Raw genomic sequence first — 27,001 nt, forward strand, 5'->3', positions numbered from 1 at the left:
TGTGTGTGTGTGTGTGTGTGTGTGTGTGTGTGTGTGTGTGTGTGTGTGTGTGTGTGTCAAGGTGTTTCTCTAGCCCCAAACCAATACTGATGTAAGTTTGCTAATCCCATGAAGAATTTAGCGAGAAACATGTTTCCTGCAGGAAAAAAAAATGCCACATACGAACACATATACTTGCCTTGTGATTGTAAAGTAGAATACATCATAGATTGTAGATCATAGGTTATGACTTAACATCTTGATTATTTTATATCCTTGTCAGCTCATATGAAATGGACATAATAGGCTGATACAATCATAATTATATATGGAAGTAGAATCACACTTTATTTCTAATTCACTCCCAGATTTATCATTATTTGTGTAATTTTTGTTCTTTCTCTATTAATAGTTTTTCTTCTTTACACTCTTCTTTTTACATGAATAAGCTAGAGTATCTCAGCTGCTTTCCTGTACCTAAGATAAAAAACGAAAAGATCTAAGCTAATAAGCTTGCATCCACTCCTCCCAGCTGTTAATAAGAAAAGAAATTTGAACCAGTGTGGTTCTTTTGTGCAGAGATTGAACTTGGACTTGCCTGTGGCTTCTGGGCATTGCAAAAGAATTAAAATTTTCCCTCACGAGGATATTTGCATCCTGAAATGATATTATTGGCTGCCTTGATGAAGCCGACTTAGCTTGCTACTCTTTCAGTCCCAGAGCTTTGACAGTTCCTGTCAGTGACTGACACGAATTTCAAAAAGCTTATAACGCTAAAATGGATTTGAAATATCCCAAAGCAACACAAAACAGCCTCTATAATCCCAGAATCATTTGGCAGAATTCAAATTGCCATTTTAAGTACTGTATATTTCATACAATTCCAGCATAAACAAGAACTTTCTTTAGTTAGGCATGTATGTGCACTGTTGTAATGGCAAAACCTCAAAAGCAAAAGTATGTCTAGTAGAGATGGTACTTTGGGGGTACAATTAACCCCTTTGAAGAACAGATATTTCTCTGTACTCAAAAATTACTTCTATTAATTACCTCTATTAAAGAACATACCAAGTCCTTTAAATTTTTTATATGAAACCACCTCATTCATCTGCTACTATTAGGGTTTTAGCAGCTCTAGTTATGTAGGCATTGTTACTTTTCTATTTTGCTCAAACTGGTTGATGAGATGTGAAAACAGTTCAGCTTCAATCAATAGCTAAAATACTCCCTTATAGTTAGTTCAGGGTTGTAGGTGGACCTTCTCTTTTGTCTAGTGTGGATCTGTGATGACTAAGCCACATGTTCTCACACCCACACACAACTTGAATTACAAGATTACTGTCCTGTGCAGCTGTAGTATATGTTAAAGATAAAAAGGAATGCTTAATTCCCAGAAAAGCCAAGCTTCTCTAACTGATTAACTTACACAACATTATACTAAGAACATTAACCTTTACCTTTGGTTTATTTGTGGGGCGACCGTGGCTCAGGGGTTGGAAAGCGCATCTGTAACCGGAAGGTCGCCGGTTCGTTTCCCGGCCTCTCTGTCCTGGTCGTTGTGTCCTTGAGCAAGACACTTTACCCTACCGCCTACTGGTGATGGCCAGAGGGGCCAATGGCGCGATATGGCAGCCTCGCCTCTGTCAGTCTGCCCCAGTGCAGCTGTGGCTACAACCGTAGCTGCCTCCACCAGTGTGTGAATGCGAGAGTGAATGAATAGTGGCATTGTAAAGCGCTTTGGGTGCCTTGAAAAGCGCTATATAAATCCAATCCATTATTATTTCTGCTTTTTCTTTATGAATCTGATCCTGTGATCACAATGTACAGATGGATTACATGAATGTAGTGTGGAAGTACCTTAAACATAACTAAGCAGAGTACTAGTACTTTTACTCTACATAATCTAGGCTCACTACTTATTTCAGTTAAAACTAAAGGTAATAGGCTGTGGAACCAAGGCTACCAGATAAAATCCATCTGAGACATAAACGTTTACATTATCCAAAATTTACATAATCCTGAAACTATTTACTCGATGACCGACCCTCACTGTTGGTAGTGATTGAGATAATAAGATTTTGGATACAAGTGGTGAAAAGGGGATTCTTTTACAGAATGCCTAGACTGGGCTCTAGGAACATGGTAAGAAGCTCTGTCATTAGGTAGGAACACAGAGAAGACTTCCTCCACATTGAAAAGAATGAGCTGTGGTTGGTCAAGCGTCTCATGCGGATGCCTGCTGGATGCCTCCTACATGAGCTGTTCCAGTGGAAGAGAACTGGAAGGACTGGAAAAGACCCAATATCATTTGGAGAGATTGCACTCTCCCTCTCTCTCTCTCACTTGGCTTTTTGAATGCATCAGTGGATGGATGGACGGATGGATTGATTTATTCTATGCTTGCAATATTTATGTTCCACTGACCACCAAAATTAAATGTCTCTCTCTGTTTTATTAGATAGAGACGTGGCCTTTAACCTGAAATTACAAGATTTTTGGAAAGACAGCAGTTGCTGGAACAATAATTTGGAGGTTCTCTGCGACTAATACTGCTGCACCCATCCATCCATCCACCCATCCATCCATCCACACTCTTTTGTTTATTCAATTCATGGTCCTGGGGAAATATATTTAGATTTATTTTATTATTTTTATAGATTTATTCTTTGTTTTAATTACAGTGTGCTTTTTAAAATAATATTTGATTTGAGAGTGAGACTATCCTTTTGTTTTTACATTTCTATTATTGAGTGTTTGTTTTGGGTTGTGAACTAATATATTCTTCATCTCCAAGAGCCATCTGTCCCTGCTGCAGAGTTTAATTACTTTACAAACAGACACAATCTTTTACATCAAGGCAGTTCACAAGTCTTACTAAACAAGGCGAAGACATTGGTGATCGACATTAGTTCTAATGCATTCAGACCGTGGTCATGATTCCCTCAGGGATCTACTTTATTCATTTGCTTTTGTCTGTTTGGATTCCAAGATACACATGCCTTGCCATGCCCTCGGGAATAAGAGGTTGTTCAGAAAGATATTCTCCTCCTAAAGAGCCCAAAGGTGGAGTGGAGAGATGGACTGGTGAGTGGGAAAGAAAAGTTATTTCCTTGGACTGGTCAAGGATGTTAAGAATCTAATGTCTCCAAGGTCAACAGGTATTGATGATGAGGCGGTATCAAAGTCTAGATTTTAATTTGGAACGCTTCTATGAAACAGACTCGGCAGTTTCATGAAACACATTCACCCTGATGACATTGAAATGTCATTCAAGGAGGACTATTATATTAAACCATTATTAAATGGGTTTGCCTCTTGCACATGACTTCAGCTACAAAAGGCACCGCAGAGATGAAAAATGTTCAACTTGAACATAAAAGCAACCATGCAGTCTGTGACTTTTGAGCCTAATGTCTGCAGCTCATCTGATGGGATTACACCTCAGGAACGGGGGAAAAAAAAATCTGTGCTCCTGGACTTGCATCATTCCTCACATCAGATGCCCTTTTCTTAGTGGAGTGAGAGAGATAGCAAGGATTCTGACAGAGGAAGTTAAAGGGGAGAGATAGGAGAATGATAGAGTAAGAAGGATGTATAGGAAGGAGGAGAAAGAGTGGATATGGAAAATGACAATATAATATGATTTGATTTGTGGGCCAGAATGGATTCTCAGTGCCCAATTTCAGAGAGGAGAGGCAGAAAAGAGCGAGGGAGGGTGAAGAAGACAGTGGGTGGAGGAGGTGGGTGGAGTGTGAACAGTAGGGCCATGGAGTTCATTTAGCAACGGCATCGTGAGATGGCTTGACAGCTGCTGGTGGAGGCATTAGGCCGCTCACTTTAGTCCAATTTTGCTTCCCCCCCGTAGCCCTCTCTGTCTCTAATAGCTGTCTTTGTCAGACCTCTACAGTCCATCTCTGCTATGTATGTGGTTGCTATATATTTTAGTGGCTGAGCTGAATCATAATAATTACAAAAAAAGCAAATTTGTAGAAGAGCTGTAGGCACCAGGATATTTGGTGACCTTAAATTAGGAAATTTTACTTCCTCAAAGATTGTAGCTCATAAAGTTTGGGACCAAAGTGAGACGTCACATCTGCCATTTGAGAAAAGTGACAGCTGCTGTCAAAAAATGACTGACAGAGAAATTACAAATCAGTTCTGACAAATTTGATATCCATCATCCATTCTGGAATTAGGAAATCAGCTGTTACTAAGTAATTTCAGGGGGGGGGAAATCAAGGAGACACACTCTTTGTAAAATAAAAAATATATAAAAAGATTTGTGCAGCACGGTGGCACGGTGGTTAGCACTGTTGCCGCACAGCAAGAAGGTCCTGAGTTCAATTCCACCATCAGGCCGGGGTCTTTCTGTGTGGAGTTTGCATGTTCTCCCCGTGTTTGCGTGGGTTCTCTCCGGGTACTCCGGCTTCCTCCCACCGTCCAAAGACATGCAGCTTGTGGGGATAGGTTAATTGGATAATCCAAATTGCCACTAGGTGTGAATGTGCGAGTGAATGTGAGTGTGAATGGTTGTCTGTCCTTGTGTGTTAGCCCTGCGACAGACTGGCGACCTGTCCAGGGTGTACCCTGCCTCTCGCCCTATGACAGCTGGGATAGGCTCCAGCGCCCCCCGCGACCCTGAAAAGGATAAGCGGAAGCGAATGGATGGATGGATGGATGGATTTGTGATTCAGTGTTAATTAGTCTAATGTTACAAATATTCATTTGTAATATAAAAAGGAATTTATCAAAAGAGAAACAGTTTGTATTTTTTAATATGCTGGCACATCTATTATAGTAATCATCATACTGCAGAATATGCAATGAAACTGTGGTCTAAATCAAGGTGAATCCATTTGCAGTCTACACTTGAACAATGTGACAGTGGTTTTTGCTAGCAGCTACAAAACAGCCATAATTGCTCCTTTCAAGGACCTGAAACCTCTCAGAGAAGAGCAAAACAACATTACCTTTTAACAAATGTATCTGTCTCATTCAGTTTCCAACCATGTTTCTCTTTTTCTCAGTTTTTGGTTGAAAGAGCATTAGTGATGTAAGAAATGGAGTAATATTTCTTGGAATACTGAACACTTCATTGGTATAAAAATGACAAAATACAATATACATAGTAAGTTTATAGAAAACACATACAATCCCTTCCTTGCAGAAGAGTGAATAAGTGATACCTTTGTAAACAAGCCAATGATACGTACGATACCCTTACAACATATATTTTAAGATAAGGCATTGTTGACAGTGTTTAAGTAATAATGGTGTGTCATTCGAATATCCATGACTTTGCTTTTTTACAGAATTTTACAAAAATAAGCTGCAAAAAGATATTTTCAAGTATACTGTTATCTTCAGCTGGTATCATGTGTCTTTAAGCTTTAGCCATGGATTCCGTTTAAACGGAGATAGCTGATCAAACTAAAAATGGCAAGAGAAAAATCGGCTTTAAAGGTACAGTCAGTAGTTTTTGATAGATATACACTAATGAATGTGTAAGTAATTTTCAAGAAGAAGGTCAACAATAATTTTGCCCATGATTGTAAAATGACCAAGTTACACCTTAGGCTGGTCTGTTATTCTGTGTTTTATAAAGAATTAATTATGCATCCTTAAAGTCCTGAAATTTACTCAGATTTCAATAGCACCTACACATGTATACAGTGTAGCATAGAGCTTTTCTATTTATAGAGACATGATAGTGAATGAATGTGACTGAGATTCTGCGTATACTTGTGTCTGTATCCGTCTTCATCATCCCCGACTAGACCGTAAAGGTACACTTCATTTATATATTTATATTCCCGGACTATTTCAAGAGTGGTTAGCTCAGAAAAACAAAGTCAAAGATTAAGACTGAGGCCAAACTGCATTTGGTCATCCTAATCAACATTTGTATGGTAGCTGTTGCTGCTGTCAAAAAAACAAAAACAAAACAAAACAAAACAAAAAAACGTTTTCTTGGGGGGAGAAAAAAAAGGTCATGAAATGTTAACATCCTACATATGTGTGCATGCATACTACCTCCGCATTGCATGCTCCACACAAGGCTGTTTTGTCCTACATGCCAGTACATGTTCATTTATGTTGTGAGAGTATAGTAAAGTACCTCTCTGTGCCGACAGACAGTGTTGTTCTACTTTGATGTAAAAAGGGGTCGTGTCTGGCAGAGGGAGAAGCTATTATGGCTCCTTTATGGATTATGAGGCAGAAGAGTGACCCTTGTCTCAAGGTGAACATCAGTAGCTGCCCTTGTCACAGTCACAACACTGCTCCCCATTACGTTATAGTCAGTGGCCCTGGCAGTGTGTCATTGCAAACAATATTGCTCTTAACAAGATATTTTGTGTTGTGATGCTCCTTTCAAATCGTATTTTTCCTAAACTAGGGTAAAAATTATATCAAATGTTATTTTGATTTTCTCCTGATATAGACACATGATTAAATAATCAAGACTGACTATGCTAAAAACTACAAAAAATTATTTGGCACATATGCTTTAGGAAACTCAATAAATGCACTGTAGAAAATTAGCATAGAAAAATATTACCTATGATGTGAGTAGGCAAGATTGTGATTTAAGTGTACCTGTATTTTTATTTTTATTTTTTTTCTGGGGGGGGGGGCAGTCTACATATTACTAAAAACATTAAAACTGTACTTCAGTAAAACAACAACAACATATCATCACTGTTCATATCCATGTTTCCTCCAATTGGGTGGTTGCTGTACAATTAGCATTACTCTAGTCCAATGGCATTTCACTTGCCCCACCCCCTCTCGACACACCCCAGAAAACACCCCTGCAAGATTCAAAGTCCCAAAATAAAACAAATCTCAAACCAAATCTAAAGTGTTAGAGTTTTGGGGAGAACACAACAGAAAGATAAAACGAAAAACAGATGCCACAACAGAAAAGTGAAATGCAAAACAAGACACAGGAAATGACAAAGTAAGGTTAGAAATAAATATCAAAGAAAGGAGCACAGAAACATGAGAGTACTTAACAGCGTGGAAAACAATGGAGGATTAAATTGATGAGGGAACAGCAATGAGGGAACCGAATACATGCACAGAAAAAAACTCCAGGTGGCACTCAAGCACCTGCCTGTCTAGCCTTAAGGCCACATGCCCTGGCCTCTCTTTCAACTTTCTCTCCCTTCACATCCAGGTACACTTGTCGTTCAAGCGTCCTGAGAAGCAGCCTCGCTCACTGATCTGCTTTTATTGGTGACAGGCAGGTGACAATATCGTTGCCCTACAGTTGCCCATGTTTGTCATTGTTTTAAAAGCAGATAGAAGTGGGTGATCATTAGTCTATGCAAATATTTGGATGTCAGAAACATTAGTCTTCGACGTATCCATCCAGAGTCATGCATGACAATTTGTACAGAATTTCCATAAATCTTACAGATTTTTACCACATTTTCATTGTTTATCGGCCTAGTCAAAAATCGCTTGGATTATCATGAATTCTTGAACACTCGCTGTGCTAGATGACAACAAAGTGCACACATCCACTTCCCTGCTTGTCTGGAACTTAGGGATGTCCTGGCATATAACTCAAATGAAAGACATCTTATTGTGTCAAAGTTTGTGCACAAGTCCACAAGATATAAGAAGGAGCATGTCGTGTGTGTGTCTGACCTGCTGCAGAGGAAAAAGCAGAGACAGCCAGAGTGGACAGAGTCAGCTTGTGCGTGACGTCCTTACTAGGTTAACTAATTCGCACACTACCTGTATGTATTTGTAAATTGCAGCACGATACTAAGAAGAGACAGGTTCAGAAATGGAAAGAAAGGGAATTAGGCAGCCCAGGATAGCAGCTCTCTTCTGTCCTGGATCAGGCCATCCAGTAGTAACAAGGATGAGGTTGACGTATTTTCATCTGATCAACAGCAATACTGATTGCAAAAGACCATCATCTGTTTGAATTCATAATTTTGTACAAATGTGCTTATTAATGTGTTGATTTTTAACCTGACATCTGCACGACTATATGGGTGCTGAAATGCCAAATTCAGTAAGAATGCAGGTAAGTATAAGGGATTCTACTGTGTGTAACTTTTTTTTTTAACAAATACTGTGCAAAAGTCTGAATTTAACTTTAATTTCCTTATTCTTTGCTAGGAAATTGCAAAAAAGGTGAGGCAATTTATAGAAACATGCAAATATACAAAGAAATACAGTTTATGAGGCAAAGCAGAGATTGTACAGCTTAAAAATCAACATTTCATGTTTAGCCAATATTAGAAGTTGTCTGCTTTTTGATCCGTTCTCTGTCAATATTATCCCACACTGCTTCAGTAATGTTAAGGGGCTCTTGGGAGGCCATTCCATGACTAACAATTTTTCTCTGTGTTTTTCTATCCAGGTATGTTGTTCATCATTGGCAGTGTGTTTGGGATCACTGCCATGCTGTAAACTTGAGCCTTTGCCAATCAGACACTTTCCAGATGGTTTTTCATGGTGGATCAAAATCTGATGGTACTTTTCTGCATTGATAATTTAATCAATTTTGGCATCCACACCACTGGATGAAATGCAGTCCCAAAACATGACTGAGCCTCCACCACCATCTATTTTAGAAATAGCTATAGATACTCAGTGTTGTGCCTCTCACCTGACCTTACATCCATATTTGGATTAATCACTATATAACACTTAATAATGATTTTCAGAGCAGTTCTTGTATAATGTGGCATATCTTAGCCCGTTTTCCCTGTTTACCTTCCTTCGCAAATTCAAACGCAATTTCAATATGTCACATATTGACAGGGGTGGGCAGCACGGTGGCACGGTGGTTAGCACTGTTGCCTCACAGCAAGAAGGTCCTGAGTTCAATTCCACCATCAGGCCGGGGTCTTTCTGTGTGGAGTTTGCATGTTCTCCCCGTGTTTGCGTGGGTTCTCTCCGGGTACTCCGGCTTCCTCCCACCGTCCAAAGACATGTAGCTTGTGGGGATAGGTTAATTGGTTAATCCAAATTGCCACTAGGTGTGAATGTGCGAGTGAATGTGAGTGTGAATGGTTGTCTGTCCCTGTGTGTTGGCCCTGCGACAGACTGGCGACCTGTCCAGGGTGTACCCTGCCTCTCGCCCTATGACAGCTGGGATAGGCTCCAGCGCCCCCCGCGACCCTGAAAAGGAGAAGCGAATGGATGGATGGATGGATGGACATATTGACAGTGGCTCACCGATGCCAATGACATAATTACCCAGCTACATTTCCGAAAGAATGCAAAAGCATTGACATATATTTTTCCTACAAGAGGCCGACGGGCAGGGCAGAGATAGATTTTGGTAGCCCGACTGGAAAAATCGCTAGCCCCAGGACGTCAGGCTAGCGATATTGCAAGCCCTGTATCTGATTGAGGAATCATGCATCTTTGGAAAAGAGAGTTTATTACAGAGAAATGGCCCTTTCCAAAATACAAGCTATACTATCCGCTTCTTCTGGGCTATATTCTCAGCAGCATAAGGAGAATCATGTGCTAACAGCTGTCTAAATGACTCGGCTAAAGTTAGTAGCATGCTTGTTGTTTTTGTCTTTGCACTAGGATGATGTCGGCGTAAATGTGCAGTCATATTCGTTGTGTTCCCACTAGTGCTGTCAGCGTAAATCTCGTTGAAATGACATTAACGCCACAACGCGGCAAATCTCCGTTACCGCGGCCAACACGTTAACGAGCTAAATGCGCTAACACACTAGCTCCCACCCATGTAATTGAGCATTGCCTGGCACATCCAACATACTGTTTTACTTTAGTCCATGACGCGCTTACCTTCAGGGTCATACGTCACATGAAAACCAAAATAGTTCCAAACGCCAGATCTGAATGAGGGTGGGGGAGGTCCAATTTGCCATGTTGCAAGGAGAGCTTAACTTCTGTCTCGCTAGCTTGCCCTGCGCTCAGTGAATCTGCGTTCGACTACTCCGCCTAGGCTGCACTGTCGAGCGCAGATCCACTGAGCGCTCAACACAGACAGCATCGTCAGAAGGAAAGTTGATAAAATAAATTAAAAATTTTGTATTGTTCGATACATATGCGTACCGAACCGAAAGCACTGTATCGAACGGTTCAATATCGATACGAATATCTTTGCACCCCTAATGATTACCGAGGGAAATAATAAACAGTAACCAAAGTGATAGCAGGACTGTAAACTGAGTAAATCAAAATCAAAACCTCAACAATCAGTAAAACTAAAAAGAACAAAAACCCCACACAGATAGATGTGGATTCTGCACCCTACAGACAGACTGTTGACTTTTATTCCATTAAAGAAACATTGTTAAGGCTCAGGGTTGTCATGTGCATGCAAACACAGCTATACACACTCATTAGATTTAATTAGCTGATCTTTAAAGACCTCCATGATCTGGAGAATATCCTTCCCTAAGTACGGATAATAATTAGTACAAATATTGTGTGAGCCCTTGTTTTTATTTATATTTAAAAGAGTGCTGATACGACTACACAGTTCACAAAAAAAATTCTCAGTGTTATCTTCATTTATTAATATAAGGTTTGGATTATTTTTGTCCTTGTTTACATATTTCTGCAAACATTCTGATTAATTTTAACAAAACACACCCCAAACAAACAAAAAACAGTGAGTGTTAAAACTAGACCTAATCTTGCAACTTTAATTTGCATACCATGTGCAAAACACAGGGCTTTAATAGCAAAAGTAAATGTGGGAAAACCCCTACCTTTTCATTGCTGGTCTCTTGTGAACCCCCTGTTTGTGGTTGTTATAATAAAGAAAGTCTCTATTGTAGAAGTAAAATAAATTAGCATAAATCATCAACACTTTCAGTGCAGTTAAATACCTCTTTAACAACATGTGAAAATAATGCATTTATTTAATGATACTCTGTATAAAAGATCTGATTAAAAATGAAGTTAAATCAGTAGTTTTCCTTTCCCTCTCACTGTTTTCATTAACAGGTTCATACTTATTCAAGTTTATTAAATACTGTCTCTATGTTAGAAGTCAATGGAACTACAGACATGCATGCTATCGGTGTCCTTTAGTACCCTCTAAATCAGGGGTCTCAAACTTGCGGTCCACGTCAGCCCTACATGTAGCCCATATATTGACATGAAGAAATAATAATGCAATTTGGCCCTTTTCTAACACTGGAATATTTCTAACATTTTGAGTTATTTTCCAGTGTTAGAAAATCAGCACTGCTCAGTGTTAGCCATTGTTAATCTTCAAAACTGACTAGGTTACTTCTAAACATATAACACTGTCAAAAGTGTTAATTTAACACTCAACAGTGTTGTATTTAACACTCAGAGGTGTGGACCCTTAAAGACACTCTCTAGTGTTAATTTAACACTGGAGATTTTGCTGTGTATGATGCAACAAACACAGCAGTGCTACTGATCCAAAATACTCAAAGCTTCATAGAAGTGAAACAAACATTTATTTTTAGCTCCATTCGGCTGCTGATACATACTTTAGCTTTCTGAATATTACACTTGTTGCTGCCTTTCATTGTGTGTAACTTGAAGGCCCTGAGTACTTTCTCCCACACTGAAAACACTGGAATGATAAAATTATTTGAACATTACCTAATGAGACTGATTCAGGATAGACAATTAGTTATTTTAAACTTTCCTAGCAGTCCTTCACAAACAGGGAACAGTCTGTCTATTCTCTCCATCTGTCAGCTGCTGCTGGCTCTTCCTCCTCCTCTTCCTCACACACTGCTGAGTTTGTCCTGGTGGATCATCAGGGGTGCAAAGCCTCACAGATGATGTGCAGCAGTGGGTCCCTCAGTCTGTCCTCACTCTGGACACTTGCAGTTGTCACACATGGAAATCAAATCTGTGATAAGCTGCAGGATTCAAACACAAGTGTAACTTATAAACACATGTTCATACTTTTATTTCACAATCAGAGAGAAAGAAACAGAGAGAGAGTGCAGGACAGACAGACAGGTGACAGTCTCAGGTGTACACACTGCTACACAACAGCACCAGAGAAGGAGGATTTAGTATTTGTGTTATTACGAAACAAGAAGAGTCCCAGATGGTGCAGTGGACACATGTGTGACTGCTGTGATTAAAGCATCTTTCTTTCAGCTTAACGAGTGAACCGTCAGCTCGTTCAAACACACGTTAAAGTCCGTTTGGCTCGACACCACCGAACAGAGGCAGCAATATAACATAGCTAACATTAACAGTGCAGTGAATCCTGCTTGTGCCGTGATATTCAGGACTGCAAACCGAGCAGCATCACTGACTTTCAGCTTGTTGTGTTTGTGGATATATGACTGACTTTAATTATCCATAGAATCATCACATTCTCTGTAAGATTAAGGTGGACTATCGAAGGGCGTATATTTTAAAGTAAAGGCTTTAAAACCAAGTTAGTACAAACATCACTAATGTCACATAACTTTGCTGACATGTGGCTAACAGTAATGTTTAAATGTCCTTCGTTATTAAACATTCGCACATAGATAAGTGACATCATATTCAGTACTTACTTTTGACAGTTCACTCTTCGGCCGTCTGCCGTATTTTGGAGAAGGATCTGGCTGCAGCCACTGTGGAGCGCCATTCTTGTGGGGTATTTTGCGGCAAAATTATCCACACCCACCGCCGCGCTATGAATTGTGGGGTATATGGGACCACGAAGCGTGCACCGGACAACGCTTGATATTTGGGGAAATCGACGGCGCATTTGGAGTATGCATTTGAAGTACACTTCGAATTGGGACAGCTGTCGTCGCGTGGCGGTGACGTAATCGCACTCAAAATACGTTCTTCAAGCGTGCGGTCTCTTAATTGGGACACAGCCAATGACATCACAGGGGAAGAGTAAAACTAAACACATCGAACCTGGAAACACAAGACCTCTTCAAAATAAAACAGGAAACATAATGAGACGCAGACATGACAGCATGAACTTGACAATATAAGACGCACAGACATGAAACACATGAAGTTTCAAGACGCTGGATGAAAAGACCCAGGATCCTTAAGAGTTGAAAAAAAATGTCCAAAGTGTCCAAATGTAAAGAACTAAGAATGAGAGCCATTGCACTACAACCATCAACAGATGTGCCATATCACAGATGCCAAAGGACACCATGTTGATATCTATGAGATGAGATGCTCGCAACTGAGAAAGCAACAGTATTGACACCCTGGAAATTAGAATGATTGATGTGTACAGTAATCAGCTGCCTTATACAATGCATGTGTTTGGCTTTGTGCATGGCCATGTACATTTACAGGCAGAGTCAGCCAGCGTTTACAGCTGAATGACAAATATATCAAATATTGTTTTTTTTAAATGATCTCTATTACTTGTTTTACATTCTAACTATATTAGCATTCCACAGATTTTTGCTGAACTTTCATGTGGAAATTGAAGCTGAATGTCATAACATAAGCTTTTTACAATCTCCAGTAGAGAAGAAAGTAAACTCTTGAAGAAAATGTGATTACTACAATTTTATCTATCAGTTTCTCTGACCGCTCAGTTTTACAGTGATGAATGTGGCATACATAAACATGTAGCCAAAGTCAAATCTCCAAACAAAAAGCTGCCGAGGATAAAGGACGAGCATAAATTCCTATAGGAAAATATCTTGCACAGACAAGTGGTGAGAATGAAATTCAATTATGAATCAAATCCAAAGAAATACATAGAGCTGTTGTAGTTTGCAGCTGGAAAAGTATTAATAGTTGAAACAGCATGGATAAAGAAGCATCTGGGCATACGTCACTGTGAAACTATCTCAGAAAGTAAATCTACCATTGTGTGCCCCAATCTGGGAAGAGGTATTGATATTTTGAACAGTCCTTCATGAGACCAAACATCATCCCTTGTTTATTTCTATAAATATATATTTTTTTCTTTTTTCTTTCTTTTTTTTTTTGCGTGTACTGAGCCTTTGATCTTAGAATTTAAAAATGATTAAAAAGCTGCTCTGCGGAGTAAAGAAGCACAAGATTTCGCATTTTGAAGTAGAAAATGCTTTCGTTTGCATATCCCACATTCATATGTGGCAAATAAAACAAAATAAACTCATAACAGACTGCCTGACATATGCTTTACCTTGAGTGTTAAAGTATTAAATCGCTAATTACTAATAAAATTACCCATATGGAAAAGAAATAGTAAAACCTTATATGATTTACTCATGAAAGTGGCCACTTTCTCATTACTTTCATATATTGTTTTAGTAAGTATCCAAAACATACAAGTTTCATTATATAATTTCCCAAGGGATCTTGTATGCGTTCCATACAAGTTTCACACAAGACAGATACAAACTTTATAAGATTTATATATATCTTTTCCATATGGGTAGTTCTCAGCTGCAAAAAAAATCTTAACTAATGGCTGACCCTATTGTTCATAACAATGACTGCTTTTATTGCTGCGGGGTAATTACTGAACCTGTGCAACAATGGTGATTATTCAGTTAAATAGGAACATTTCTTCATGAGTAGTCTGGTTCTAGTTGAGAAACTATTTTTTTTCTGTATCAGTTGCTACTTCAAGCCAATAAACTTTTTTTTTTATTTCATATCACTTATTAAGCCTTTTTATGATATTCTTTAGAGTCTTACCCCCAAAAAGTCATCTCAGCCTTTTCTGTCATTCTTGGTAGATAATACCTTAGGTTACGTTGGTAAGTATTGAATGCTCTTCACAGAAGATAAGGGTATCAAAAACTAATAAACAGAAAGAGAAAAGTAGGGACAAACTTTCTCCAGACAGAAACACCAGGTAACATCCAGGACATTTTGGTGTTGCGTTGAGATGAATTGAGGACTGAGGCACTTCACTGTGTCATATCTGGGTGCACACAAATAGGAAGTTCTAAGAAGACGGAGTTAGCTAGTCTGATTTCACAGTATTCAGTGAAAACACGAATAAAACTGTGCTCCTTGAATTACCTCCTTGCAAAGTCCTTTCCTTGCCTAATGGTTTATATTGAAAGTATAAATCCTGTCAGAATCACTGGCTGGAAATTAATTTAAAGGTTAAACCTTTTTACATTTTTTTTAGCTGTCTAAACATAGACATGAGACACAAACATGAAGCAGGCAATCGCAAGTTGAGCTCATCACTGAAGAAAACTAGACATGTCCCATGTGGATTATGTGCCTTGGTGTCATTATGATGGAATGACATAATGCTCTTTAAGCCCATAAGCAATGGTTCTCCACATCAATCTAGGGAAACCACATCATCTTCAGTTTCTCACTGTGGGGCAGCCAGACATAATGCTTGATCAAGTTGTGATAGGATTGCTGATGAATCTGAACCATAAAATCTTTTAATGCCAACTGTGGATGTGGAACTTGATTACATGGTCCAAATGGTGTTCATCCAGTCAAAAGGCCAATGGTATTAGAAAATGGTGACGGTATTGCAACCAGGCCGCTGAGTCGGTTTGTGTATTGTATGGGGATTTAATTTTTGTTCATTTGACCCTTTAGCAAAGAGTAACATTTAAGAATAAGAGAAAATGAAGTGCCTGAGGATATTAGACCATAGCCACTGGAACAAATAAAAAGTCAATACTCAGTACTCCCAAGGTAATATTTTATTGAACATCCTCAGGACTGGAAAGACACTTACTTGTTTTAATTACTAAAACCTTTTTTTCCGTCTTTAAGATGAATAGGTTTCAACACAGGAGTCAGTTTTTTGGTGGAATCCGACAGTGACTCTTGTATTTTGAGTAAAAAAAATAAAGATGTATTTGAGTTCAGGTAGAGTGCACCTTTGTTCCGACTGCTATGTGACTCTGAATTTTAGTGCCTGGCACGATCTGCTCTGAGGCTTAGCCCGTTCAAACAGTTCTAAAGCTGTGGACAGCAGGTTGTGTATCATTACTGAAAGAGGGGATGAAAACCTTTTCCATCCATCAATAGTTTCTGATGCTGCTTATTATTCAAACATCAAAAAAGAAGAAGAATAGAATTAAAATTCAAAAGGAATTTAATACAAATATTTTTGCAAAATTATGTTTTAGAAATAAATACATCATAAATACATTTTGATTTGTAACTGTAGCCATGCCAGTACACAGTCCCAGTAGAAAATACTTCATTATAAATGTTGCTATGTATGATTATGAAGGCATATGAAATTTCCTTACTCCATTACTATATATTATTATTGATTTTCTGATATTTTATAGTATTTAGTATATAAAAACCTACACCAAAACATAGCTAACAGTCACAGGAGATCTTATGACAGAGATCATAGCGGTTTTTGATGGCATGTGGAGAGCGTACACAATAGTGGCTTTCCTGTTGTGGCTGATCACTGTATCATTTAAGACGTACAACCGTTTGCTCGTGCTTGTCTAAATGTCAGATTCTCATGTTTTTCACTCTAACTTGCAGGGATTATAATTCTTTTTATAAGATGTTCTTCGCTGAATCATTTCAGTGAAAAACTTTCTCATGTTAGGTGGGAGAAAGCAGAAAGGTCTAACCTATCCTTTGGAAAAGCTTTCCTTTAACTTCTGCTCTCTTGAACAATGAGTTCAACAAGTTCACACATTATCTCTGGGGACTGTCAAAAGACTGTCAAGAATCCTTCCCTGAAAAAGTCAAGACAGGTTGTGTGGAAAAGCAGATACACCGAAAAAGAAAAAAAAACTCGTGAATTGACTCACTACACAAATAAATTGAGAACCACATACTTCTGATGAAAAATCCCTCCAAACATTTCAAACCTACACAAAACATGTAGTACAATGTAACACTTCAAATATGCCTCCTGCATTCAGGCATGTATTAAAGCAGTGTGATACAAAGCAGGTTGCAAATTGGATCAACAAAGGTTTCGCAGGTGAGCAGTGTACCATGAGATAAACATACAAAGCAGGATGAAAGGATTCGTGAAATAAGCCATAAAACAAACTGTCCACCTGTTCATTCCACCACATTAATGGGAAAGAACACCTGCATGAAAACACGGTGTGGGGAACCTACTTCAGTATAAAGTAAGACAAAAGTGTTATTTTGCTTTTGCTGGCAAAGGGCATTTCAAATTAAACAATAGGTTGTTAACAGGTTTTGAGAGCTCAAGAGTGTGGTACTTAGAATTTAAGTGGGTAACAACTAAGCTGCAAAAAACATTTATTTTTCCACCATGTTAATCTTATGCCAACAGCTCACAGGCCTGAATGAATTCATTTACACAAGTACACATTATGCATGGTCACTTTATATTTTAAGAAATATCATCAAGAACATCGTGTAAAAGGTGGTCACCGTGTAATTACAGAAATTAGCTTCCTTTTAGTTAATGCCAAGTGACAAACAATTTAAAAAATAACACTTTAACACAAGCTCATACCACCTTAGAAATTGCACAAAGTTTTTTTTTTCTTTCAATTAGGCCGATGTGTGTGCTTACTCTGTCTCTTACTGGCTGCAGGAAAAAAAGAAGTAGTTAAGAAAGGGGGGGCAGAGACTTGAATGCAAATTGAAATCCCCAAACAGAGGCAGTTCTGTGTCTCCGCTGCCACACTTAACCTGAATTGTTTCTCTCTGTACGATTCAGAGAACATTAGTCCTGCGCAGAAAACTCTGAGGATAAAATGTACCCTTGATTGTAAACACTGACAATAGTTAAGAATGATAGAGTGGGCTGTGTAGTTATACTGTCTCTGCATTTATTAGTCTGCCTCAAATCGAGCCATGGAAAACTGGTCAAATCCCTCTCTAGCATATCAAAGATTTTTTATTTGCCACTTTTATAGTGTTACTTTGGCCTTTACAGAAACAGTCAAAAAGTCTAATTTTCCCTCTTTTTAGTTGTCAGGCATAAGGAATGGCTCAGTACCCAGTTGTTTGAGATATGAGGTCACTGTCGCAACACACTGCAAGTCTTCAACTCTACTTTATCACATTTTTAAAAGAATAGGTTGAAGCAGCTCCTGCAAGACTACTGTAAGATAGATGCATTGTGAGGGACCTTTACTTTTGCTATTATTACAGCATTAATGCAGTGTAGATGTCAAGAGTGGGATTTATCACTGCAGTATAAATGCAATATAGATGAAGAAGCTGAGACCTCTGCAATGGTTACACCATAGCCTATTAATCCATTATATATGCTGCAGAATAAGGAACTTTTATCATGGCTCACTACAGGTACAGACATAATTAAGCAATCATGCAAGGTTTGTTTGTGTTTTAATGTTTGTCATTCTTTCGGTTTTGCATGTGATACTCATCTAGAAGCTCCAGAGAGACAGAAGTGGTGATATCTTCAACAAAATCAACGGTCATGATCTTAAAAACTATGAGAATAAGGCCCAAGTAGAAATGTTCCTTTAAAATCCACTAACATCAAAATCTTTGACCCAGGTCTAATGCTCCTCTAAGTGCCATAAACCATTTTCATTCTCTATATGAAAGGAAGGGAAATGATTTATCTTTTCTACATAATCCTGATCACCACAATCATTAGTAATAATAAAATGCTAATAATGTATCATATGTCCTCAAGAGAAACTCATTTGTCAAACATTCATTTGGATGTGACAAGAATCTCTGCGTGCATTCCTCTAACACTTTGCAGTGACAGAGATTATCATTTGCTATGGCATTACCTAGGGGGGGAAAAAGAATTTCCTACTGGAAATACTGGAAATAAAATATAAAATAATTTGTTGGCCATAGATATGAGATATTAAGATAAGATAAGATAAGATAAGATAAGATAGAACTTTATTAATCCCTCGGGTGGGTTCCCCTGGGAAATTCGATTTCCAAAAAAAGCACAGCAACGACCGAAGTTACAGTTACAGAATTGTTATATATATATAAATATATATACACACACACACACACACACACACACACACACACACACACATATAAATACAGAAACAAATATAAATAAAATATACAAAGGGGATAAATAGAATAAATAGGAATAAAAAATAAAAATACAAGTGAATTGCACATTTCAAGTATTGAGTCTATTGCACTGTTGACTATTTACAAAAAGTATTGCACAAGGTATTGTACAGTGAGGTGAAGAGGCACTACAGCTTAGTTGTTCCCCCCTCCTTTGTCCTCCTGTTTCCCCTCCCTCTCCCCTCCAGAGAGGAGTTAAACAGTCTGATGGCGTGTGGGACAAAGGAGTTTTTAAGTCTGTTGGTTCTTGTCTTGGGGAGAAGCAACCTGTCACTGAACAGACTCTTCTGGTTGTTTATGGCCGTGTGCAGAGGATGCCCAGCATTGTTCATAATGTCCAGCAGTTTCTTTAATGTCCTTTTCTCTGCCACTGTCACCAGAGTGTCCAGCTTCATGCCGACCACAGAGCTAGCCCTCCTGATCAATTTCTCCAGCCTGGATGATATTGCATTTGTAGTCCATTTAATAATAATAATAATAATAATAATAATAATAATAATAATAATAATAATAATAATAATAATAATATGTACATGGTCTAAATTTTTAATAAGCTGGTAATTTGGTAGCTGAAGTTTTTGACATTTTTGACAGCTGTGCCTTTACCATATATATGTAATCATGTTACAGTTACAGTTGTCCATCCTGTATATTTGCATTACAGGATGGGCAGATTAATAAGGGAAAAAAACTTGAAACATACAAGAACGCTATGATAAAATGTAAACTGGTCACAACAGAATCAACTACATTGTACTGCTAACACAACATGGCAAGTATTTGAGTTCACACTGGCATCAGCACAGGAGCCAGAGCCTGATCTTCAGGAGGTCACAAAGGTAATGATGAGCAGTCAGGCTTGTAGCCTCCATTTCTACCTGTACACATTTCTACAGCAGAACTGCAATGGAGGTCTCTTTGAAGTCTCTTTGGATTAGCTGTCACATTTGCTTTGTGTTGTTGGCATATGCATGTTCTTATTAGTGTTGGCCTTTGACTGTAATTTAACGAAACATTATTATTATTACAATGCATTTCTGGTAGTGCTGTCAGTGTTAATCTCGTTAAAATGACGTCATAACCGCATGAACGCGGCAAATCTCCGTCAACGCGTTAGTGCTGTTAGCTCGTTAATGCGTTAGCGCTGTGCAGCCCCTCGCACGGGACGATTTGCGTTAACTTGCTAATGGAGATTTGCCACGTTAACGTCATTTTAACGAGATTAACGCTGATAGCACTATTTCTGGTCATGTTACTGAGTAAAATAAAAGATATGTAAAGAGTATCATGCTGAATTACTTTCTCTAGAGAGTAATTATATACCTTAATCCTTTTTAATGAAAAGGTAACATATAATCTGTAATATATTACTTTTTTGAACACTGAACATGAAAAAGCAAAAACAGCTGCTGTTTTTGAATCCACCAGGTTACGAATAAGTAATACCAACACTCGGTGTATGTGGTTTACCAATTTAAACCAAAGAGAAAATGTCAGGTCCAGCAACTAAAGTCCATATAACCTAGTCGCTGGTTTTCCATTTTCAGCCTCTTGGAAAATGAACAGCAGCTACAGGATATATATTGCTCCTCCTGATGTTGTCTGCTGGCTCGATGTACATTCATGTTATCTAGTGCCTCCTATAAATTTCAATTATCTACCTCGTAAGATAAGATCACAAACACCCACACGCCCACATGTCAGTGTAGCAATACACATCCAGAACAGGAGGCAACAAAAAATGCAGCAATAAAATAATCCTGTCCTTGAATCTAATCTCTGCTGCCTCAACTGTAGACAAACTCCACTCCAGTGTAATTAGAGCTGATTTAGCATGATTTACACGCTATGGGCAAGATAAAATAAACATGATTAGGTTAGACAAATACTGAGGTCGATATTTCTGAAGGCTTGAAAATTAATAATACATTTTGTATGATAAACACTTGCACTGTGGGCTCTAAGCTTCGAATGCTAAACAGGTTGCTATGTCAGCCAAGGATCTGGAGCCCCCTGCCGTTATTCGACGTCTTTTGTTAATTGCTAAAAAAAAAAATGTCACTTTAAAGCATGTGTTATCTGTAGAAAAACTGCATGGGGTCCTTTTAAAATGAAATATTAATGATTTTCTCAAAGACTGTCACTTTTTTCTGTACTGTGCCTCTTCTACAGCTGCACAAGTCTGTGGTTTGTTCCCTCAAATGCGAACAGCCGTATGTATAAACAAGAATAAGTGCAGACATCACAGCCAAACGCTAATTTTGTAAGACAGGATGCATGCCAGATGCAGTCTCCAAAGCTTAATGATGCAAAATATGTTCTGCAATTTTTTTGTAATCTTGAAGATCTGGGACATGCCGTGTTTACGGTGATTTCCACCTGAGGACTGGAACCTGAGAGAGAGAGAAAATAACGTCCTGCTCATTGTGAGCTCCTTATCGCAAGCACTCAGCAGTGTCATCCTCTAAAATTAGCTTGTGCTGTCTGAGCACTATCTGGTGTAGATAAAATAAGGAGGGGGGGGATCAGTTATGCCGCATTATTAATCTTGAGATGTGGAGGGAAAGAAACAGAGAAAAAGAATGGAAAGGGTAAAGGATTGGTGTGTATGTGTGTGTGTTGGGGGTAGGGTGTAAGGAAAGGACAAGATAACTTTCCTTTGAACTCCTTTTACAACCTGAAGTTCCTGGGGAAAAAAAGGAAAAGCAGTTATCTAAATGAGGTTGCCACTCTCACCTGGCACAGCCACAGATATAGGTGGGTGGAGAGTCTGCCACTGACTTGAGGTAAAGAAAAGTCAAGGAGATAACTGTTCCCTCTAGGCTGGCGGGAAATCGCTGCAAAGAGAGACACACATATGTACCGAGCTGCATTCTATGACACAGTCACACCAATTGCCCAAAACATGACTGCCTCTTTTTTTTTCCATTTATTTATTTATTTATTTTCTGCCCCACAGAGACTTTTTGGATGGCCCCACTGCACATAATCCCTTCTCTTCTTAGGTCGCCTCTACATTGCAGCTCTATATCTGTTCCCGAGGTCAAAATTCAATTAAACTACAGTATAAATGTCTCAGTTCAGTATAGTGTTTATTTTGCGATAAGCCACAGCCGTGAAAAGTTGATGTGTGGTTGTATTATACCTTGACTAATAGCTTTAGGTCTGAGAATCCAGTGTGGCTCTCTTTCGAACACTGCACCTCTTATATAAGGCATTTATATCATTTGATATTTTGGTCATTCAGTAAATAGCTACTTATCCAGAGCAGCTGTACAGGAAATGGCTTCAAATGAGGCTGACTCAACAGACACCTAAGAGCATATATCCACGCACAGTCAATTACTGATGCATATGCATTTGTCTTCCCACTGAAAAGCATTTGCATGTGTGGTTAGGGCAAAATAAACCTTGTGGGTTTTCTGACGAAGATACACAAACAGTAAGAATTTAATTTTATGTATACACTGCGTATGTTTATGTGTGTGAAACTTAGAGTATCGTCTTTGCCAAAGAGGTGAATATTTCAAGATTGTGAGCAATGTATAGAAGTGCCATTAAAAAAAAAACAGGAGAAATCGTGCATCTGGAAATCTGAGCATGCACAAAAGAAGAATGCCTGCATTACACTTCATTCACCAGTGATGAAAATGCAACCATGCTCTAGCAGGGTGGTCCAGGACAGAAGAGGTTTTTCAAGATACAGCTGTTATGAAAAATGAATGACTGTTTGCAACAAACACAGTAGCTCCTGAATCATTCATGGGTCATGTAATGGAAAAATATGACACAACGAATGACAAAGAGAACCCTTTACCCAACAAACATCCATGGAATAACAAGATTTGGGGAATAGATGTAAATATGTAGCGGCATATCCTTTGGTTCACAATGTTTTCGTACATGTCATAGGAAAATATTCATAGATATATATCCAGTAAAATGCTCCTCGTCTACGCATATCATCTTCTCTATAAGTCGTCACCCACTGTGAAATATCTTAAAATCCCAGGCTAAATGTGTAAAACAAAAATACGACACGTTAATATTTTGGGAATTGTGTCTCACAGACAGAGGAGATTGGAAAATGATGAAAAATGCAGTGTTAATGTTCTCTGTATAATTGGGATTGTGTTTTTCATCACACTATTATCAGTGCCAGTGTTGTTTATACTGTCACTAATAAACATAGATATACTATACCAGCGGTCCCCAACCTTTTTGGCGCCATGGACCGGTTTATGTCCGACAATATTTTCACGGACCGGCCTTTAAGGTGTCGCGGATAAAAACAACAAAATAAAACTAGTACCGGTACCGAAAAAAAGAAAATTTATTCATAACACACGTGAAAAGACCCAGGAAAACTGAGTTAACGATAAAAACGATAACAAAATAACGCTGAAAACCGATAAAAACCCTGAAAACCATACATTTCACACCTGAGCCTCAACTCTCGCGACCCGGCACCAAACGACTCACGGACCGGTACCGGTCCGAGGCCTGGGGGTTGGGGACCGCTGTACTATACTATAAAACTATATTCTTCACAAATAATCACACAAGCTCTTCTCAGTGGCTTAGTTTGCTGGATCTGCTTTGTTGTTGTTATCGGTTGTTTGGTGGATCACCTAAATCCAAAAGGATTACTGCACTATATACGGTATTGCTGTTATATTTATCAAGTTTTTATACGTTGTTCACATCATTTTCTTTTGTCTTTGAAGACAAAAGAAAATGAAAATACACATGATTGAACAGAAATAACATAGTCATCACATAGATAACTTTGCCTCTAACTTTCTCTAAAGCAAGTCAGTGAAATGGTTCAGTGCATAAACCTCAGCCAAAAAGAAATTGCTTTCTTGATCAGAAAGTGAAAGAATATAATTCAACTGACCAAAACCCTAAATGCAAGAGATTAGATCACCATAAAGATCTCAGCCTCAAAGAGATGAACACCACCCTGCCAACAGGAGGGCACAGAAAAGCCGGAGATCTGTCTAAATCTCTCTCTCAATTATCATAGTAAAAATGCTACAGGAGGATTCAAGGTTCTTCAATGATAAATGTGTCAGGATGGGAATAGCTCAAGTCACCACGGCCAATGAATGTGAGTTGAATTTTATGTGTGACATTGGTGTGGGAACATTCAGCAAGCGACTATCAAAGTCATGTGGGTACATTAAAGCAAGTGCGACTTCAAGTACAACACAGCCTCAGTTAAAGTGCAACAGGACAGAGTCAGACGTGGAATACCAGCTGATGTTTTTCTGTGTTCAATTTCTGGAGTGTGGGTTTTCTATTTCTGTAGTCAGACATATGTCACATTACATCATACTGAGCTATTTTCTGTGTGGCAACACAGCAGATGTTACATTTCAGAGAATCTACAAATAAACTCTCACAACATTTTTGCTATGAGGAAATTTAGCTGGAGTTTCTTTCCTGACACAAAATCCAGCCAAAAGAAAGAAACAGAAGGCAATTTTTAAAATCCTGCCTCCAGAGGCAGTGCTACACAAATACAGCTGTTTATTTGTGATGCAGAAATCCCCCAGCTGACAGCATGGACACCTTTTAAATGCATGGAATTCATCACACAGAAGTATTTAAACTCTTGTGCCACATTAGATCTCTGCAATGTATGGCAGTTCACAGTGCATGACAGATACCAGCTAAGTTTTCCTATTAGCATATTCATCATTAATTACATTTAGTGACATCATATCATTACAGGCAAACATAATTTTAGCAACCAGAGGTCTAATTACCCACTGTCATTGTGCGTGGTTGTTAAGATGAATGTTAACATCAGCCTTGAGAAATTGCTGCTGAGGTTAATAAAATGGGCCCCAACTTGCACTGTCAACCAGAGGCGGAGGCAGACATTTGATACACCCGGGGCTTAGCCCTAAAGGGTAGTATGATGCATGTGGGGTTGGGGGGGTGTTTAGAAATGACTGAAAGAGTAATAGGCTCTGTTTTGAGTTTTGTTCAAAAAAGAATGACTTCATATAGGGAAAACTATAGATCACATATGCAGGACACCTTAAACTAGTTTTTTAAGGCAGAACAAAGTCAGGGCTGTATCAAGACACGAGGACTAAACCCCAATTCAACCAAACCCAGAACTGATCCAGAATTAAAACAGGACTACAACAGTTCAAAATCAGGACTACTTGGGATTTAACCAAGACAGAGTCAGAACTAGATGATAGTATCACTAAAAATCATCATAGACCTGCACTACACTTATTTTTTAATTCTACCAAAGTACAATATTTAGATTGAGAAAAGTTTATATAATTATTTAGCCTTGTTGTGCAAACAAGCCTGCATAACTTAATAAATATAGAATTTGAAAAATAACAAACCTAAAAAGAATTAATTGTAACAGCAAATCAGACTAAATGTTTATTTTTTTTAGGTTGATGAATATAAAAAAAACATATTTGTTAACTTTAAGAGTAAAGAGAGAAACTATCTGTATTTCTTAATTGACAATGGCACCAAATTGTATTCAAAATTGAGCCACACAATTCTTTTCCTGGTGTTTTGGTTGATATCTCTTGATTTTCCCATTTCAAAGAAACAGGCTCTGTGTTTTGCCTTATATGCATCCACAGGTGTGCCACCAATTTACTCACATGGACTCTACTAACCTATCAGAAGCTTCTTCAGCTCAGAATGGAATCGTCTGGAGTTTTCTTATTAATTAACAATAACCTTAGTGTACATGTACTCCTAAATTTGATCAAAGTGATAAAAAATAGACAGCTCTCTCTCTCTTTATTCTGAGATATAACTAATTCAAAAGATGTTTCAATATTTATTTATCCAAAACAAAACAAGTTTACTCTAAATTGATGTTGTACAGTAAAAAAATGTTCTTGTGTTTTCCATAAAGTGTATGTAAATATCTGGTTTAAATATAATGCTGTGTATTGAAATTCCTCTTGTTTTGCATAAAAATATACTGAACAACATACAAAGCATAATATATAAAATAACATCTACCTGAGTTTTTTCTTTGAAAGAAGCTCGTTATGTCCATTCTTGTGTATCAGTGCATTACTGAAACCGAGTTATTTAGCCCTGGAGGGAAACAACTGAAAATATGAAATAAACACACATGTAAGCTAAGACTCTCTAAAGCAGGGGTAGGCGACTCCAGGCCCCGAGTGCCGGTGTCCTGCAGGTTTTAAATGTGTCCTTGATTCAAATTGCTGAATTACCTCCTCAACATGTCTTGAAGTTCTCCAGAGGACTGGTAACGAACTAATCATTTGATCCAGTTGTGTTGGCCCAGGGTAAGAGCTAAAACCTGCAGGACACCGGCACTCGAGGCCTGGAGTTGCCTACCCCTGCTCTAAAGAAACAGCATTGTTGTTGTTCGGCTTTTCATTTTGCCTTTTGTTGATTCTCTTGAAGAACGAGTAATGTAATATGGGTCAAGTGATCAGTTTGACATCAATCTTTTGTGATACATTGTCATATTTACATGATTTGTACAGTACGAATGATTTTCTTTGGTACCTGGTCGAACTTCAGTTCTCCTCTGTCTGCCTCGCTGCGTTTCTCCAACAGCGCACTTGCAGGCAGCAGCTGCCCCGCCCCCTCGCTCAGTCGCTTAGTGTCTGAGCTCGGATCATACCAATATTAGGGGGGATTTACGCACAGTCGTAACAGAGAGTTTTCACCAAGCAAGCCAAACTGCATAATTACAAACCACATGAGATTGTTCAGTCCACTCATTGGCCAGAGGTGTCTGGGGTCAAAGCAACAAAAGTAAATGTAGAAAAAAAGTACTCTGTTCTGGACCAATGGAGATCATTGAGAGTTTAAGTTCATTTTTAGGGCTAGCTGCTAGCCCGCACAGACCTTTGTACATCTATAAGCTTTCCACATTGAGAGTTGGAGAATAGCATACATAGCTACGCAATGTTCTTTTAGCTCCAAGTTGTAACGTGCAGGTGGTAGTTAGTTCGGATCACATTTATTTAAATGAACTCTTCTGGTGTTCATTTGAAACCGTACCTCCTCCAACGCGTTTCCGTGAAGTTGTTTAGATCTACACACA

Source organism: Pundamilia nyererei, unplaced genomic scaffold (assembly GCF_000239375.1).
Source record: "Pundamilia nyererei isolate P.nyererei 1_Seehausen unplaced genomic scaffold, PunNye1.0 scaffold00020, whole genome shotgun sequence".
In the NCBI taxonomy this organism is placed as follows: Eukaryota; Metazoa; Chordata; class Actinopteri; order Cichliformes; family Cichlidae; genus Pundamilia; species Pundamilia nyererei.